The 19950-nt window shown below is 55.6% G+C and overlaps 1 protein-coding gene across 1 annotated transcript in view; it reads left to right on the top strand.

Annotated features, from left to right (window-relative positions):
* The first annotated feature begins 2525 nt into the window (after positions 1–2525).
* The window catches only part of LOC147101936 (exonuclease mut-7 homolog), a 360516-nt gene continuing 343091 nt past the window's right edge, over positions 2526–19950 (top strand). Inside the window, exon 1 of the mRNA XM_085965159.1 lies at positions 2526–2701. The gene's annotated coding sequence lies outside the window, so the exon portion shown is untranslated. The remainder of the gene's footprint in view (positions 2702–19950) is intronic.

The following is a 19950-nucleotide window of genomic DNA, read 5'->3' as shown; positions in this document are numbered from 1 at the left end:
GGCTGCACACGCAGGCGCAGTCGCGTGCGTCAAGGGAGAAGTTCCCCAGCACTTTGTCCAGACCACTCCCCCTCTCCTATGGGATTCCGAGGAGAGGGAGCCCGAATCAAATGGCCCCGAGCCCAAACCAGGTTTTGAGCCTGGAGGGGAAGACCCTCAGCCGCCGGCAGCCGGTGGCGAGGGATTGCCCGTCCCCACTTCAGTTTTGGGAGGGGAGGGACCCGAGGGAGAAGGCCCCCAGCCAGCAAGGACTGTGACCCGAGCCAAGGGTCCGCTCGCCAGGGTAGCCCCACCGGTAGCACTCCCCAGGAGGTCTCCCCGGCCACCCCAGCCCAGAAAAGTATGGTCACCGGCTCTTCGGTTAAAAGGGACGGTCTTCCGTGTCCGGGAGAAGCCGAAAGACAGAGGTCCCCAGCCAGCAGCCATAAGCTGCGAGGGACCAGTAGTGGAGATCAGTGCAGCCACGCCACAGGGTGCAGCCTGTAGCAGCCCAAACAGGGATTAGGCTGGCTGCCCGGAGACGGGCAGCGGATGTATATAGTTTAGGTAGTATCATTTTAATTAATGTGTATAGAGGATTAAGTTAGGGTGTTTTTAATTTAATTCTAGGCAAGGAACCGGTAGTGTATAAGTTTTAAGTATGGAACTGTTCCAGAGTGTTGTCTACGTGAGCTGAGGTCGCGGGACCCAATCACACTTCCCCCGAGCCAGGGAGCCTCCAGGGAACCTGGCTAGATGCTTTTATGTCTTTTTCAGAATTTTCGAAATGTACAGAGGAATAATCCTGCTCGCCCTGTTCGGGCTGAGCCTCGCGAGAAGGGGCGATGTCGAGGACCATCATATCTTCGGATGCTCGGGGACGAGAGCGCCCCAGCACACGATGGAAGTGGTCTACGGGAGGCGGATGAAATCACCTCGTTTGTCCATGAGGGGAGCTGGCCGGGATCCAATTGAACCCAGTATTCTAGCGAGACCGGCTTCACATATGGGGAGGCCTCCCTCCAGTGCCCGAGAATACGAGTCATCACCCCAAAGATTAGCGTCACCGTGGGCAAAAGAATATGTTTGACCTGTAAAGGGAATGTTCCCCTGGATAGGTGGTGGTGGCTCAGAAAGTTAAGCAAAGACATGGGGAACCCCAGGGTAGAGTGGGAAAGGTTAGGGAATGACACTCACAGGACCATTACAGGGACCCAGGGAGGGTTAAGTGTGTGCTGGGATAAATGGTGGGAACCGGATCAGGGGATCTACGTCTGTATGTGGGGATCAGAGAAAGTCTGCCCCACAGGCGTTTCCATCATTTTCCACAGCCAGTGGCAAAATAACGGGAGGGGGATGGACTGGGAGTCTCGCCTGGACGCATGCGCGATCCCGTACTCAATCTCGGTTAATGCCACTGAACTAGTGACCCGCCCCCGACGGCCCCTGCCCACGACCCCGACACTGACATGTTTCGAAAATTCCGTGAATTTGACTTTTCGGACACTCACAACGAGGTTTGGGACGGGGTTGGGAGGCAAAGAAAGGGTGTTTTTAATGACGTTTTAACTGGTTTCAACACGGGATCCTCGGTCATCAACAGTTTAGATGACATTGAGCTGCATACCCAGATTAATGGTCTAAAAACGCAATTAAAGGTATTTTAACTGATGAGAATAAGGTGGTAGGTTCTGAGTTGCATGAAGACCAGGCCATGACTCTCCATTTGAAGGAGATCATCGCGGAGCTGGAAAAACATGCAAAGACGGTAAATGCTCTCATCAGGGAGGGCAGAAACGCTTCTGACCAGGCTGCGCAAAACGAGGTGTGCGTGCTGTACGAAGCATGGTTGCTGGGCGAGGGCCGCAGCAATCTGGAGGATTTAAAGCAAGGTTTAGTCCCCTCCTGGATCAGCAACAAACACCTCGCAGCCCTCCACCCTTTTGAGGACACAACAGAAAAAGCTGGAAAAACTCAGCAGGTCAGGTAACATCCGTGGAGATTGAAACAGAGTTAACGTTTCAGGTCGAAACTCTTCTCCAGACTCCATCCCTCTCCCTGACCACTGCCTCAGACTGTCTGTAACCTCCGCATCCTATTCGACCTCGAGTTGAGCTGCCCTGCGCCATCACTATTTCAACCTCCATAACATCGCCCCTGCTTTAGTTCATCTGCTGCTGAAAACCTCATTAAAACCTGCCTTTGTCACCTATGTTACCAGCAATTTTATTCAGCCCTGCGCGGCCCTCGGGAGCAGTGAGCACTCGGCCACCAACTCTCCAGTCCCCGATTTGCGCGCCCTCCTGTCAGATCCCTCACCAACATGGCGCCCGCACGCCCCCTGAAGCTTCCCCATCACCAAGTTGGCTTCCACAAGTTCTCAGCACCGTCTGCCTCACCAAGATGGTGACAGTAAGTTCGCTGAAACGTGTCCCTCACCAAGATGGCGACAGTACGTTCTCTGAAACGTCTCCCTCACTAAGATGGCGAGCGGACGTTCGCTGAAACGTGTCCCGCACCAAGATGCCGACCGTACGTTCTCTGAAACGTCTCCCTCACTAAGATGGTGACCGGACGTGAGCTGTTCAGACTCCCTCACCAAGGTGGCGTCCGCACTGAACCGGATGTAGCACGCTGGTCGAGCATTCCGGCACGGAACTGATTCTCGCCGGTTGATATCCTGTGGAGTTTACTGGGGAGACACTGCTACAACATGACGTAGGTGAGAGAGGGGATTAGGGTCTGTGGAACTGTACCCCAGTGAGAGTCAGTGTCTGTGGAACTGTACCCCAGTGAGAGTCAGTGTCTGTGGAACTGTACCCCAGTGAGAGTCAGTGTCTGTGGAACTGTACCCCAGTGAGAGTCAGTGTCTGTGGAACTGAACCCCAGTGAGAGTCAGTGTCTGTGGAACTGTACCCCAGTGAGAGTCAGCATCTGTGGAACTGTACCCCAGTGAGAGTCAGTGTCTGTGAAACTGTACCCCAGTGAGAGTCAGTGTCTGTGAAACTGTACCCCAGTGAGAGTCAGTGTCTGTGGAACTGTACCCCAGTGAGAGTCAGTGTCTGTGGAACTGTACCCCAGTGAGAGTCAGTGTCTGTGGAACTGTACCCCAGTGAGAGTCAGTGTGTGTGGAACTGTACCCCAGTGAGAGTCAGTGTCTGTGGAACTGTACCCCAGTGAGAGTCAGTGTCTGTGGAACTGTACCCCAGTGAGAGTCAGTGTCTGTGGAACTGTACCCCAGTGAGAGTCTGTGGAACTGTACCCCAGTGAGAGTCAGTGTCTGTGGAACTGTACCCCAGTGAGAGTCTGTGGAACTGTACCCCAGTGAGAGTCAGTGTCTGTGGAACTGTACCCCAGTGAGAGTCAGTGTCTGTGGAACTGTACCCCAGTGAGAGTCAGTGTCTGTGGAACTGTACCCCAGTGAGAGTCAGTGTCTGTGGAACTGTACCCCAGTGAGAGTCAGTGTCTGTGGAACTGTACCCCAGTGAGAGTCAGTGTCTGTGGAACTGTACCCCAGTGAGAGTCTGTGGAACTGTTCCCCAGTGAGAGTCAGTGTCTGTGGAACTGTACCCCAGTGAGAGTCAGTGTCTGTGGAACTGTACCCCAGTGAGAGTCAGTGTCTGTGGAACTGTACCCCAGTGAGAGTCAGTGTTTGTGGAACTGTAACCCAGTGAGAGTCAGTGTCTGTGGAACTGTATCCCAGTGAGAGTCGGTGTCTGTGGAACTGTACCCCAGTGAGAGTCAGTGTCTGTTGAACTGTACCCCAGTGAGAGTCAGTGTCTGTGGAACTGTACCCCAGTGAGAGTCAGTGTCTGTGGAACTGTACCCCAGTGAGAGTCAGTGTCTGTGGAACTGTATCCCAGTGAGAGTCAGTGTTTGTGGAACTGTACCCCAGTGAGAGTCAGTGTCTGTGGAACTGTACCCCAGTGAGAGTCAGTGTCTGTTGAACTGTACCCCAGTGAGAGTCAGTACCTGTGGAACTGTACCCCAGTGAGAGTCAGTGTCTGTGGAACTGTACCCCAGTGAGAGTCAGTGTCTGTGGAACTGTTCCCCAGTGAGAGTCAGTGTCTGTGGGAGACCAGGGGAAACGTGTATTGAATTCTCTTGTGAAATGTAGTGATGCAGTCTGCCTGTCTTCTGAGCAATGGTCAGTTATCGCTTAAGTACATTTGCTGGGGTTGCGTGTGATGCAGTGTGGGATAATGTCAGAGCATCAAATATTCCCGGGAACACTCGGTGAGCTCTGTGAGCAGCAGCTTTAACTGGGGCTGTGATTCTCTGGAGCTGTGTGCAGTTGCCCCTCACATTCATAGAAACATAGAAGATAGGAGCAGGAGTAGGCTATTCGGCCCCTCGAGCCTGCTCCGCCATTCAATGCGATCATGGCTGATCATCCAAACTCAGTACCCTGTCCCTGCTTTCTCCCCATACCCCTTGATCCCTTTAGCCTTGAGAAATATATCCAACTCCTTCTTGAATATATTTAATGAATTGGCCTCTACTGCCTTCTGTGGTAGAGAATTCCACAGGTTCACCACTCTCTGGGTGAAGAAATTCCTCCTCATTTCTGTCCTAAATGGCCTACCCCTTATCCTTAGACTGTGACCCCTGGTTCTGGACTCCTCCGCCATCGGGAACATCCTTCCTGCATCTAGTCTGTCCAGTCCTGTCAGAATTTTATAAGTTTCAATGAGATCCCCTCTCATTCTTCTAAACTCCAGCGAGTACAAGCCCAATCGACCCAATCTCTCCTCGTACATCATTCCTGCCATCCCAGGTATCAGCCTGGTGAATCTTCGCTGAACTCCTTCCATGGCAAGAACATTCTTCCTCAGATAAGGCGACCAAAACTGCACACAATACTCAAGATGTGGTCTCACCAAGGCCCTGTACAACTGCAGCAAGACATCCTTATTCCTGTACACAAACCCTCTCGCTACGAAGGCCAACATACCATTTGCCTTCTTAACCGCCTGCTGCACCTGCATGCTTACCTTCAGCGACTGGTACACAAGAACACCCAGGTCTCGTTGCACTTCCCCTTCTCCCAATCTATTGCCATTCAGATAATAATCTGCCTTCCTGTTTTTGACACCAAAGTGGATAACCTCGCATTTATCCACGTTCTATTGCATTTGCCATGCTTCTGCCCAATCACCCAACATGTCCAAATCATCCTGGAGTTTCTCTGCATCCTCCTCACAGCACACACGCCCACCCAGCTTTGTGTCGTCTGCAAATTTGGAGATATTACATCTAGTTCCCTCGTCTAGATCATTAATATATATTGTGAATAGCTGGGGTCCTAGGACCGATCCCTGCGGTACCCCACTAGTCACTGCCTGCCACTCGGAAAAAGAGCCGTTTATTCCAACTCTTTGCTTTCTGTCTGCCAACCAGTTCTCTATCCAAGTCAGTACCTTGCCCCCAATCCCATGTGCCTTAACTTTACATGCTAATCTCTTATGCGGGACCTTATCGAAAGCCTTCTGAAAGTCCAAATACACCACATCCACTGGTTCTCCCTTATCTATTTTACCAGTTTCATCCTCAAAAAATTCCAGTAGATTAGTCAAGCACGATGTCCCTCCATATACTCGGGCACTTTTCCTGCACCTGGTCTAAATCCCATGCTGGAGTGTTGTGACCCTTGGCCTGTTGTTCAGTCACTGTGCACAGTGCTGAGCAATGCCTGTGCTGGTGCGATGTGACCCTTGGCCTGTTGTTCAGTCACTGTGCACAGTGTTGAGCAATGCCTGTGCTGGAGCGATGTGACCCTTGGCCTGTTGTTCAGTCACTGTGCACAGTGCTGAGCAATGCCTGTGCTGGAGTGTTGTGATCCTTGGCCTGTTGTTCAGTCACTGTGCACAGTGTTGAGCAATGCCTGTGCTGGAGCGATGTGACCCTTGGCCTGTTGTTCAGTCACTGTGCACAGTGCTGAGCAATGCCTGTGCTGGAGCGATGTGATCCTTGGCCTGTTGTTCAGTCACTGTGCACAGTGTTGAGCAATGCCTGTGCTGGAGCGATGTGACCCTTGGCCTGTTGTTCAGTCACTGTGCACAGTGTTGAGCAATGCCTGTGCTGGAGCGATGTGATCCTTGGCCTGTTGTTCAGTCACTGTGCACAGTGTTGAGCAATGCCTGTGCTGGAGCGATGTGATCCTTGGCCTGTTGTTCAGTCACTGTGCACAGTGCTGAGCAATGCCTGTGCTGGAGCGATGTGATCCTTGGCCTGTTGTTCAGTCACTGTGCACAGTGTTGAGCAATGCCTGGGTGGGTGTTGTGTTGGCTCAAGCTGAGGCACATGGTGCTGCGGTTTTATGCCCACCCTGTCTGTGTACTCTTACAGGTACCTGGCCTCACATCTGATGAACTTGAAGTCCTTGAGAGACAAACAACAACAGGACCTCTAACCAGCTGCAAAGGTGACTGTTCCTGGCAGCCATGTTATAACCAATTGATAATCTCCGATACCCCTGTGCTGTAGCTGCAGTTAAACCAGCTCTGTTTTAGCCCACAAACTGGCGGGGGTGAGGTCAGACGCACCTGTGGAATGTCTCATTTGCTGAGAGGTTTGTGCGGGATTGAGGGGAGAGGGTGGGGGCAAGGGTCGAGGGGAGGGTGGGGGCAAGGGTCGAGGGGAGGGTGGGGCAAGGGTCGAGGGGAGGGTGGGGGCAAGGGTCGAGGGGAGGGTGGGGGCAAGGGTCGAGGGGAGGGTGGGGGCAAGGGTCGAGGGGAGGGTGGGGGCAAGGGTCGTGGGGAGGGTGGGGGCAAGGGTCGGGGGGAGGGTGGGGGCAAGGGTCGGGGGGAGGGTGGGGGCAAGGGTCGAGGGGAGAGGGTGGGGGCAAGGGTCGAGGGGAGAGGGTGGGGGCAAGGGTCGAGGGGAGAGGGTGGGGGCAAGGGTCGAGGGGAGGGTGGGGGCAAGGGTCGAGGGGAGGGTGGGGGCAAGGGTCGAGGGGAGGGTGGGGGCAAGGGTCGAGGGGAGGGTGGGGGCAAGGGTCGAGGGGAGGGTGGGGGCAAGGGTCGAGGGGAGGGTGGGGGCAAGGGTCGAGGGGAGGGTGGGGGCAAGGGTCGAGGGGAGGGTGGGGGCAAGGGTCGGGGGGAGGGTGGGGGCAAGGGTCGGGGGGAGGGTGGGGGCAAGGGTCGGGGGGAGGGTGGGGCAAGGGCCGGGGGGAGGGTGGGGGCAAGGGTCGGGGGGAGGGTGGGGGCAAGGGTCGGGGGGAGGGTGGGGGCAAGGGTCGGGGGAGGGTGGGGGCAAGGGTCGGGGGGAGGGTGGGGGCAAGGGTCGGGGGGAGGGTGGGGGCAAGGGTCGGGGGGAGGGTGGGGGCAAGGGTCGGGGGGAGGGTGGGGGCAAGGGTCGGGGGGAGGGTGGGGGCAAGGGTCGGGGGGAGGGTGGGGGCAAGGGTCGGGGGGAGGGTGGGGGCAAGGGTCGAGGGGAGGGTGGGGGCAAGGGTCGAGGGGAGAGGGTGGGGGCAAGGGTCGAGGGGAGAGGGTGGGGGCAAGGGTCGAGGGGAGGGTGGGGGCAAGGGTCGAGGGGAGGGTGGGGGCAAGGGTCGAGGGGAGGGTGGGGGCAAGGGTCGAGGGGAGGGTGGGGGCAAGGGTCGAGGGGAGGGTGGGGGCAAGGGTCGAGGGGAGGGCGGGGGGAGGGCGGGGTCGAGTGGAGGGCGGGGGGAGGGCGGGGTCGAGGGGAGGGCGGGGTCGGGGGGAGGGCGGGGTCGGGGGGAGGGTGGGGGCGAGGGTCGGGGGGAGGGTGGGGGCGAGGGTCGGGGGCGAGGGTGGGGGCGAGGGTCGGGGGCGAGGGTGGGGGCGAGGGTCGGGGGGAGGGTGGGGGCAAGGGTCGGGGGGAGGGTGGGGGCAAGGGTCGGGGGGAGGGTGGGGGCAAGGGTCGGGGGGGAGGGTGGGGGCAAGGGTCGAGGGGAGAGGGTGGGGGCAAGGGTCGAGGGGAGAGGGTGGGGGCAAGGGTCGAGGGGAGGGTGGGGGCAAGGGTCGAGGGGAGGGTGGGGGCAAGGGTCGAGGGGAGGGTGGGGGCAAGGGTCGAGGGGAGGGTGGGGGCAAGGGTCGAGGGGAGGGTGGGGGCAAGGGTCGAGGGGAGGGCGGGGGGAGGGCGGGGTCGAGTGGAGGGCGGGGGGAGGGCGGGGTCGAGGGGAGGGCGGGGTCGGGGGGAGGGCGGGGTCGGGGGGAGGGTGGGGGCGAGGGTCGGGGGGAGGGTGGGGGCGAGGGTCGGGGGCGAGGGTGGGGGCGAGGGTCGGGGGCGAGGGTGGGGGCGAGGGTCGGGGGGAGGGTGGGGGCGAGGGTCGGGGGGAGGGTGGGGGCGAGGGTCGGGGGGAGGGTGGGGGCGAGGGTCGGGGGGAGGGTGGGGGCGAGGGTCGGGGGGAGGGTGGGGGCGAGGGTCGAGGGGAGGGTGGGGGCGAGGGTCGAGGGGAGGGTGGGGGCGAGGGTCGAGGGGAGGGTGGGGGCGAGGGTCGAGGGGAGGGTGGGGGCGAGGGTCGGGGGATGGTGGGGGCGAGGGTCGAGGGGAGGGTGGGGGCAAGGGTCGAGGGGAGGGTGGGGGCAAGGGTCGCGGGATGGTGGGGGCAAGGGTCGAGGGGAGGGTGGGGGCAAGGGTCGCGGGATGGTTGGGGCAAGGGTCGAGGGGAGGGTGGGGGCAAGGGTCGAGGGGAGGGTGGGAGCAAGGGTCGGGGGGAGGGTGGGGGCAAGGGTGAGGGGAGGGGTCGAGGGGCGGGTGGGGGGGAAGGGTCGAGGGGAGGCTGCGGGGGGGAAGGGCCGGGGGGAGGGCGAAGGGTCGAGGGCCGGGTGAAGGGGCGAGGGCCGGGGGGAGGGTGAAGGGTCGAGGGCCGGGGGGAGGGTGAAGGGTCGAGGGCCGGGTGAAGAGTCGCGGGCCGGGTGGAGGGTGTGGTGAAGGGTCGGGGGGGAAGGTGGGGTGAAGCGTCGGTGGAAGTGTGGGGTGAACGGTCGAGGGGCGGGTGGGGTGAAGGGATGGGGGGGTTTGGGGAAGTGGCGGATGGGTGAGGGACAGAGGAGAGTGATTATATTATGAGGTAGTAAGTCAAACAGTTGGTTCTGATGACACGATCCATATTGAGCTGCCAAGCTGCATGACCCCAGGAAGATCTGCTCTTCCCCCTCCCCTGTCATGCTGAAATGGAGTTGAGTGATTTGATGCTGAAGCGGTGGTGAAAGTGGCGGAATGCCATGTACTGAGAGTGAGAGTGCAGCTTGTGTGAGCTCAGTGGGCTGAAAAGTCTGATATTGCAAAACAGCGTGCCTTGCTGAGGAGTGGCACCCACCAGTAATGGTGAGTACCCGCACACTTGTCACATCTCGGGCCTCACACACCTGCCGTGTTAAGTCTGTAACACTTGCCATTGAAAGGCTTGAGTCTCAAATTTGTAAATCAGCACTGACACTGCCCTGTGAGGGAGTATTCCACATTCTGACAGAACTAGCTGCTCCCTACATGGTGAGGAGGAGATGCTGCACTGTTGGCTACAGGGCTCTCTGGGCCCAGTCAGTGCTACAGGGCTCTCTGGGCCCAGTCAGTGCTACAAGGCTCTCTGGGCCCAGTCAGTGCTACAGGGCTCTCTGGGCCCAGTCAGTGCTACAATGCTCTCTGGGCCCAGTCAGTGCTACAAGGCTCTCTGGGCCCAGTCAGTGCTACAGGGCTCTCTGGGCCCAGTCAGTGCTACAAGGCTCTCTGGGCCCAGTCAGTGCTACAGGGCTCTCTGGGCCCAGTCAGTGCTACAGGGCTCTCTGGGCCCAGTCAGTGCTACAGGGCTCTCTGGGCCCAGTCAGTGCTACAGGGCTCTCTGGGCCCAGTCAGTGCTACAGGGCTCTCTGGGCCCAGTCAGTGCTACAGGGCTCTCTGGGCCCAGTCAGTGCTACAGGGCTCTCTGGGCCCAGTCAGTGCTACAGGGCTCTCTGGGCCCAGTCAGTGCTACAGGGCTCTCTGGGCCCAGTCAGTGCTACAGGGCTCTCTGGGCCCAGTCAGTGCTACAGGGCTCTCTGGGCCCAGTCAGTGCTACAGGGCTCTCTGGGCCCAGTCAGTGCTACAGGGCTCTCTGGGCTCAGTCAGTGCTACAGGGCGCTCTGGGCCCAGTCAGTGCTACAGGGCTCTCTGGGCCCAGTCAGTGCTACAGGGCTCTCTGGGCCCAGTCAGTGCTACAGGGCTCTCTGGGCCCAGTCAGTGCTCTCTGGGCCCAGTCAGTGCTACAGGGCTCTCTGGGCCCAGTCAGTGCTACAGGGCTCTCTGGGCCCAGTCAGTGCTACAGGGCTCTCTGGGCCCAGTCAGTGCTACAGGGCGCTCTGGGCCCAGTCAGTGCTACAGGGCTCTCTGGGCCCAGTCAGTGCTACAAGGCTCTCTGGACCCAGTCATAGAAACATAGAAACATAGAAGATAGGAGCAGGAGTAGGCCATTCGGCCACGCGAGCCTGTTCCGCCGTTTAATGAGATCATGGCTGATCATCCAAATTCAGTACCCTGTCCCTGCCTTCTCCCCATATCCCTTGATCCCTTTAGCTCAAGAAATATATCTAACTCCTTGAATATATTTAATGAATTGGCCTCAACTGCCTTCTGTGGTAGAGAATTCCACAGGTTCACACTCTCATGGGTGAAGAAATTCCTCCTCATCTCAGTCCTAAATGGCTTACCCCTTATCCTTAGACTGTGACCCCTGGTTCTGGACTCCCCCGCCATCGGGAACATCCTTCCTGCATCTAGTCTGTCTAGTCCTGTTAGAATTTTGTAAGTTTCAATGAGATCCTCTCTCATTCTTCGAAACTCCAGCGAGTATAAGCCCAATTGACCCAATCTCTCCTCATAAGTAATTCCTGCCATCCGTGGTATCAGTCTGGTGAATCTTCGCTGCACTCTCTCCATGGCAAGAACATCCTTCCTCAGATAAGGCGAGCAAAACTGCACACAAAACTCCAGGTGTGGTCTCACCAAGGCCCTGTACAGCTGCAGCAAGACTTCCTTGCTCCTGTACTCGAATCCTCTCGCTATGAAGGCCAACATACCATTTGCCGCCTTAACCGCCTGCTGCACCTGCATGCTTACCTTCAGCGACTGGTGCACAAGGACACCCAGGCCTTGTTGCACTTCCCCTTTTCCCAATCTATTGCCGTTCAGACAATCTGTCTTCCTGTTTTTGCCACCGAAGTGGATAACCTCACATTTATCCACATTATACTGCATCTGCCCAATCACCCAACGTGTCCAAATCATACTGGAGTTTCTCAGCATCTTCCTCACAGCACACACACCCACCCAGCTTTGTGTCGTCTGCAAACTTGGAGATATTACATCTAGTTCCTTCGTCTAGATCATTTATATATATTGTGAATAGCTGGGGTCCTAGCACCGATCCCTGCGGGACCCCACTAGTCACTGACTGCCACTTGGAAAAGGACCCGTTTATTCCAACTCTTTGCTTCCTGTCCGCCAACCAGTTCTCTATCCAAGTCAGTACCTTACCCCCAATCCCATGTGCTTTAACTTTACACGCTAATCTCTTATGCGGGACCTTATCGAAAGCCTTCTGAAAGTCCAAATACACCACATCCACTGGTTCTCCCTTATCTATTCTACCAGTTACATCCTCAAAAAATTCCAGTAGATTAGTCAAGCACGATTTACCTTTTGTAAATCCATGTTGACTTTGTCCGATCCTGTCACTGTTTTCTAAGTGCTCTGCTATTACATCTTTTATAATAGACTCTAGCATTTTCCCCACTACCGATGTTAGGCTTACCGGTCTATAATTCCCCGTTTTCTCTCTACCACCTTTTTTGAATAGTGGGGTAACATTAGCTACCCTCCAATCCATGGGCACTGTTCCAGAGTCTATAGAATTTTGGAAGATGGCCAGCAATGCATCTACTATTTCTAGGGCCACTTCCTTAAGTACCCTGGGCTGTAGATTATCAGGCCCTGGGGATTTATCGGCCTTCAATCCCGTCAATTTCCCCAACACCATTTCCCTACAAATACTGATTTCTTTCAGTTCCTCCCTCTCATTAGACCCCATGTTCCCCGACATCTCTGGGAGGTTATTTGTGTCCTCCTTTGTGAAGACAGAACCAAAGTATGTATATAATGTTCCCCATTATGAATTCCCCTGATTCTGACTGCAAGGACCTACGCTTGACTTCACCAATCTTTTTCTCTTCACATATCTATAGAAGCTTTTACAGTCAGTTTTTATGTTCCCTGCAATCTTACTCTCATACTCTATTTTCCCCCTCTTAATTAATCCCTTTGTCCTCCTTTGTTGAATCCTAAACTGCTCACAATCCTCAGGTTTGCTGCTTTTTCTGGCCAATTTATATGTCCTCTCCTTGGATCTTATGCTGTCCCTAATTTCCCTTGTTAGCCACGGTTGAGTCACTTTTTGTTTTATTTTTATGCCAAACCAAGATGAACAAAATTCTGTAGTTCATCCATGTGATCTTTAAATGTTTGCCATTGCCTATCCACCGTCAACCCTTTAAGTAACATTCCCCAATCCATCCTAGCCAATTCGTGCCTCATACCATCATAGTTTCCTTTATTTAAATTCAGGACCCTAGTCTCTGAGTCAACTAGTTCACTCTCCATCTTAATGGAGAATTCTATCAGTCCGCTACAGGGCTCTGCGGGACCAGTGGGTCCGCTACAGGGCTCTGCGGGACCAGTGGGTCCGCTACAGGGCTCTGCGGGACCAGTGGGTCCGCTACAGGGCTCTGCGGGACCAGTGGGTCCGCTACAGGGCTCTCCGGGACCAGTGGGTCCGCTACAGGGCTCTCCGGGACCAGTGGGTCCGCTACAGGGCTCTCCGAGACCAGTGGGTCCGCTACAGGGCCCTCCGGGACCAGTGGGTCCGCTACAGGGCTCTCCGGGACCAGTGGGTCCGCTACAGGGCTCTCCGGGACCAGTGGGTCCGCTACAGGGCTCTCCGGGACCAGTGGGTCCGCTACAGGGCTCTCCGGGACCAGTGGGTCCGCTACAGGGCTCTCCGGGACCAGTGGGTCCGCTACAGGGCTCTCCGGGACCAGTGGGTCCGCTACAGGGCTCTCCGGGACCAGTGGGTCCGCTACAGGGCTCTCCGGGACCAGTGGGTCCGCTACAGGGCTCTCCGGGACCAGTGGGTCCGCTACAGGGCTCTCCGGGACCAGTGGGCCCGCTACAGGGCTCTCCGGGACAAGTGGGCCCGCTACAGGGCTCTCCGGGACCAGTGGATCCGCTACAGGGCTCTCCGGGACCAGTGGATCCGGTACTGGATGCTCTGGGACCAGTGGGTCCGCTACAGGGCTCTCCGGGACCAGTGGATCCGGTACTGGATGCTCTGGGACCAGTGAGCCCGGTACTCGATGCTCTGGGACCAGTGAGCCCGGTACTCGATGCTCTGGGACCAGTGGGTCCGCTACAGGGCTCTCCGGGACCAGTGGATCCGGTACTGGATGCTCTGGGACCAGTGAGCCCGGTACTGGTTGCTCCGGGACCAGTGGGTCGCGACAGGGCTCTCCGGGACCAGTGGATCCGGTACTGGATGCTCTGGGACCAGTGAGCCCGGTACTGGATGCTCCGGGACCAGTGAGCCCGGTACTCGATGCTCTGGGGCCAGTGGGTCCGGTACTGGATGCTCCGGGACCAGTGGGCCCGATACAGGACGCTCCGGGGCCGGCTGGAATGCAAGCGATAAAAAGAAATACCTGAGATGGTGGAAAACTGAAATAAAATCAGAAAATCTGGAATGCGGGAGCAGGTTTGTGAGAACGTGAAGGATAAAAGAGAAAGTTCACTTGGATTGTTGATTAACGGGCTGTGAAGCCCACGCGTTATTTGTGTTTTAGGCAATGGCTGCAATTTCTTTGCATGGCTTTGTTTGTACTGCTGGGAAACATTGCCTCACCTGTTGATCTGTTGCAAACATGGCACTCTTCCAGTGTCAAACACCAAGAGTACTTCTTGCCCAAGTTTCATCAGGACATTACACTGAAGGCACCGCCTGGGGTACAGTTCCACAGGCACTGACTCTCACTGGGGTACAGTTCCACAGACACTGACTCTCACTGGGGTACAGTTCCACAGACACTGACTCTCACTGGGGTACAGTTGCACAGACACTGACTCTCACTGGGGTACAGTTCCACAGACACTGACTCTCACTGGGGTACAGTTCAACAGACACTGACTCTCACTGGGGTACAGTTCCACAGACACTGACTCTCACTGGGGTACAGTTCCACAGACACTGACTCTCACTGGGATACAGTTCCACAGACACTGACTCTCACTGGGGTACAGTTCCACAGACACTGACTCTCACTGGGGTACAGTTCCACAGGCACTGACTCTCACTGGGGTACAGTTCCACAGACACTGACTCTCACTGGAGTACAGTTCCACAGACACTGACTCTCACTGGGGTACAGTTCCACAGACACTGACTCTCACTGGGGTACAGTTCCACAGACACTGACTCTCACTAGGGTACAGTTCCACAGACACTGACTCTCAGTGGGGTACAGTTCCACAGGCACTGACTCTCACTGGGGTACAGTTCCACGGACACTGACTCTCACTGGGGTACAGTTCCACGGGCACTGACTCTCACTGGGGTACAGTTCCACAGACACTGACTCTCGCTGGGGTACAGTTCCACAGACACTGACTCTCACTGGGGTACAGTTCCACCCACACTGACTCTCACTGGGGTACAGTTCCACAGACACTGACTCTCACTGGGGTACAGTTCCACAGACACTGACTCTCACTGGGGTACAGTTCCACAGACACTGACTCTCACTGGAGTACAGTTCCACAGACACTGACTCTCACTGGGGTACAGTTCCACAGACACTGACTCTCACTGGGGTACAGTTCCACAGACACTGACTCTCACTGGGGTACAGTTCCACAGACACTGACTCTCTGGGGTACAGTTCCACAGGCACTGACTCTCACTGGGGTACAGTTCCACGGACACTGACTCTCAGTGGGGTACAGTTCCACAGGCACTGACTCTCACTGAGGTACAGTTCCACGGACACTGACTCTCACTGGGGTACAGTTCAACAGTCACTGACTCTCACTGGGGTAAAGTTCCACAGATACTGACTCTCACTGGGGTACAGTTCCACAGACACTGATTCTCACTGGGGTACAGTTCCACAGGTACTGACTCTCACTGGGGTACAGTTCCACAGACACTGACTCTCACTGGGGTACAGTTGCACAGACACTGACTCTCACTGGGGTACAGTTCCACAGACACTGACTCTCACTGGGGTACAGTTCAACAGACACTGACTCTCACTGGGGTACAGTTCCACAGACACTGACTCTCACTGGGGTACAGTTCCACAGACACTGACTCTCACTGGGGTACAGTTCAACAGACACTGACTCTCACTGGGGTACAGTTCCACAGACACTGACTCTCACTGGGGTACAGTTCAACAGACACTGACTCTCACTGGGGTACAGTTCCACAGACACTGACTCTCACTGGGTTAGAGTTCCACAAACACTGACTCTCACTGGGGTACAGTTCCACAGACACTGACTCTCACTGGAGTACAGTTCCACAGACACTGACTCTCACTGGGGTACAGTTCCACAGACACTGACTCTCACTGGGGTACAGTTCCACAGACACTGACTCTCAGTGGGGTACAGTTCCACAGGCACTGACTCTCAGTGGGGTACAGTTCCATGGGCACTGACTCTCACTGGGGTACAGTTCAACAGTCACTGACTCTCACTGGGGTACAGTTCCACAGATACTGACTCTCACTGGGGTACAGTTCCACAAACACTGACTCTCACTGGGGTACAGTTCCACAGGCACTGACTCTCACTGGGGTACAGTTCCACAGACACTGACTCTCACTGGGGTACAGTTCCACAGACACTGACTCTCACTGGGGTACAGTTCCACAGGCACTGACTCTCACTGGGGTACAGTTCCACAGACACTGACTCTCACTGGGGTACAGTTCCACAGACACTGACTCTCACTGGGGTACAGTTCCACAGACACTGACTCTCACTGGAGTACAGTTCCACAGACACTGACTCTCACTGGGGTACAGTTCCACAGACACTGACTCTCACTGGGGTACAGTTCCACAGACACTGACTCTCACTGGGGTACAGTTCCACAGACACTGACTCTCACTGGAGTACAGTTCCACAGACACTGACTCTCACTGGGGTACAGTTCCACAGACACTGACTCTCACTGGGGTACAGTTCCACAGACACTGACTCTCACTGGGGTACAGTTCCACAGACACTGACTCTCACTGGGGTACAGTTCAACAGTCACTGACTCTCACTGGGGTAGAGTTCCACAGATACTGACTCTCACTGGGGTACAGTTCCACAGACACTGACTCTCACTGGGGTACAGTTCCACAGGCACTGACTCTCACTGGGGTACAGTTCCACAGACACTGACTCTCACTGGGGTACAGTTCCACAGACACTGACTCTCAGTGGGGTACAGTTCCACAGGCACTGACTCTGACTGGGGTACAGTTCCACGGACACTGACTCTCACTGGGGTACAGTTCAACATTCACTGACTCTCACTGGGGTACAGTTCCACAGATACTGACTCTCACTGGGGTACAGTTCCACAGGCACTGACTCTCATTGGGGTACAGTTCCACAGACACTGACTCTCGCTGGGGTACAGTTCCACAGACACTGACTCTCCCTGGGGTACAGTTCCACAGACACTGACTCTCACTGGAGTACAGTTCCACAGACACTGACTCTCACTGGGGTACAGTTCCACAGACACTGACTCTCACTGGGGTACAGTTCCACAGACACTGACTCTCACTGGGTTAGAGTTCCACAAACACTGACTCTCACTGGGGTACAGTTCCACAGACACTGACTCTCACTGGGGTACAGTTCCACAGGCAATGACTCTCACTGGGGTACAGTTTCACAGACACTGACTCTCACTGGGGTACAGTTCCACAGGTACTGACTCTCACTGGTGTACAGTTCCACAGACACTGACTCTCACTGGGGTACAGTTCCACAGACACTGACTGTCACTGGGGTACAGTTCCACAGACACTGACTCTCACTGGGGTACAGTTCAACTGACACTGACTCTCACTGGGGTACAGTTCCACAGGTACTGACTCTCACTGGGGTACTGTTCCACAGACACTGACTCTCACTGGGGTACAGTTCAACAGACACTGACTCTCACTGGGGTAGAGTTCCACAGACACTGACTCTCACTGGGGTACAGTTCCACAGACACTGACTCTCACTGGAGTACAGTTCCACAGACACTGACTCTCACTGGGGTACAGTTCCACAGACACTGACTCTCACTGGGGTGCAGTTCCACAGACACTGACTCTCACTGGGGTACAGTTCCACAGACACTGACTCTCAGTGGGGTACAGTTCCACAGCACTGACTCTCACTGGGGTACAGTTCCACGGACACTGACTCTCACTGGGGTACAGTTCAACAGTCACTGACTCTCACTGGGGTACAGTTCCACAGATACTGACTCTCACTGGGGTACAGATCCACAGACACTGACTCTCAGTGGGGTACAGTTCCACAGCACTGACTCTCACTGGGGTACAGTTCCACGGACACTGACTCTCACTGGGGTACAGTTCAACAGTCACTGACTCTCACTGGGGTACAGTTCCACAGACACTGACTCTCACTGGGGTACAGTTCAACAGACACTGACTCTCTTTGGGGTACAGTTCCACAGGTACTGACTCTCACTGGGGTACAGTTCCACAGACACTGACTCTCACTGGGGTACAGTTCAACAGACACTGACTCTCACTGGGGTACAGTTCCACAGACACTGACTCTCACTGGGGTAGAGTTCCACAAACACTGACTCTCACTGGGGTACAGTTCCACAGACAGTGACTCTCACTGGGGTACAGTTCCACACACACTGACTCTCACTGGGGTACAGTTCCACAGACACTGACTCTCACTGGGGTACAGTTCAACAGACACTGATTCTCACTGGGGTACAGTTCCACAGACACTGACTCTCACTGGGGTACAGTTCAACAGACACTGACTCTCACTGGGGTACAGTTCCACAGGTACTGACTCTCACTGGGGTACAGTTCCACAGACACTGACTCTCACTGGGGTACAGTTCAACAGACACTGACTCTCACTGGGGTACAGTTCCACAGGTACTGACTCTCACTGGGGTACAGTTCCACAGACACTGACTCTCACTGGGGTACAGTTCAACAGACACTGACTCTCACTGGGATAGAGTTCCACAGACACTGACTCTCACTGGGGTACAGTTCCACAGGTACTGACTCTCACTGGTGTACAGTTCCACAGACACTGACTCTCACTGGGGTACAGTTCCACAGACACTGACTGTCACTGGGGTACAGTTCCACAGACACTGACTCTCACTGGGGTACAGTTCAACTGACACTGACTCTCACTGGGGTACAGTTCCACAGGTACTGACTCTCACTGGGGTACTGTTCCACAGACACTGACTCTCACTGGGGTACAGTTCAACAGACACTGACTCTCACTGGGGTAGAGTTCCACAGACACTGACTCTCACTGGGGTACAGTTCCACAGACACTGACTCTCACTGGAGTACAGTTCCACAGACACTGACTCTCACTGGGGTACAGTTCCACAGACACTGACTCTCACTGGGGTGCAGTTCCACAGACACTGACTCTCACTGGGGTACAGTTCCACAGACACTGACTCTCAGTGGGGTACAGTTCCACAGCACTGACTCTCACTGGGGTACAGTTCCACGGACACTGACTCTCACTGGGGTACAGTTCAACAGTCACTGACTCTCACTGGGGTACAGTTCCACAGATACTGACTCTCACTGGGGTACAGATCCACAGACACTGACTCTCAGTGGGGTACAGTTCCACAGCACTGACTCTCACTGGGGTACAGTTCCACGGACACTGACTCTCACTGGGGTACAGTTCAACAGTCACTGACTCTCACTGGGGTACAGTTCCACAGACACTGACTCTCACTGGGGTACAGTTCAACAGACACTGACTCTCTTTGGGGTACAGTTCCACAGGTACTGACTCTCACTGGGGTACAGTTCCACAGACACTGACTCTCACTGGGGTACAGTTCAACAGACACTGACTCTCACTGGGGTACAGTTCCACAGACACTGACTCTCACTGGGGTAGAGTTCCACAAACACTGACTCTCACTGGGGTACAGTTCCACAGACAGTGACTCTCACTGGGGTACAGTTCCACACACACTGACTCTCACTGGGGTACAGTTCCACAGACACTGACTCTCACTGGGGTACAGTTCAACAGACACTGATTCTCACTGGGGTACAGTTCCACAGACACTGACTCTCACTGGGGTACAGTTCAACAGACACTGACTCTCACTGGGGTACAGTTCCACAGGTACTGACTCTCACTGGGGTACAGTTCCACAGACACTGACTCTCACTGGGGTACAGTTCAACAGACACTGACTCTCACTGGGGTACAGTTCCACAGGTACTGACTCTCACTGGGGTACAGTTCCACAGACACTGACTCTCACTGGGGTACAGTTCAACAGACACTGACTCTCACTGGGATAGAGTTCCACAGACACTGACTCTCACTGGGGTACAGTTCCACAGACACTGACTCTCACTGGAGTACAGTTCCACAGACACTGACTCTCACTGGGGTACAGTTCAACAGACACTGACTGTCACTGGGGTAGAGTTCCACAAACACTGACTCTCACTGGGGTACAGTTCCACAGACACTGACTCTCACTGGGGTACAGTTCCACAGACACTGAGTCTCACTGGGCTACAGTTCCACAGACACTGACTCTCAGTGGGGTACAGTTCCACAGGCACTGACTCTCGCAAGGATCAGTGCTTGGGCCTCAGCTATTTACAATCTATATTAATGACTTTAAGGGACTGAGTGCAGAAG

This window comes from Somniosus microcephalus, chromosome 23 (genome assembly GCF_052327205.1).
Source record: "Somniosus microcephalus isolate GS21.2 chromosome 23, FLI_Smic_1.0, whole genome shotgun sequence".
Lineage (NCBI taxonomy): Eukaryota > Metazoa > Chordata > Chondrichthyes > Squaliformes > Somniosidae > Somniosus > Somniosus microcephalus.
Note: the sequence above shows the minus strand (reverse complement) of the source record. Positions and strands in the feature narration are given on the sequence as shown.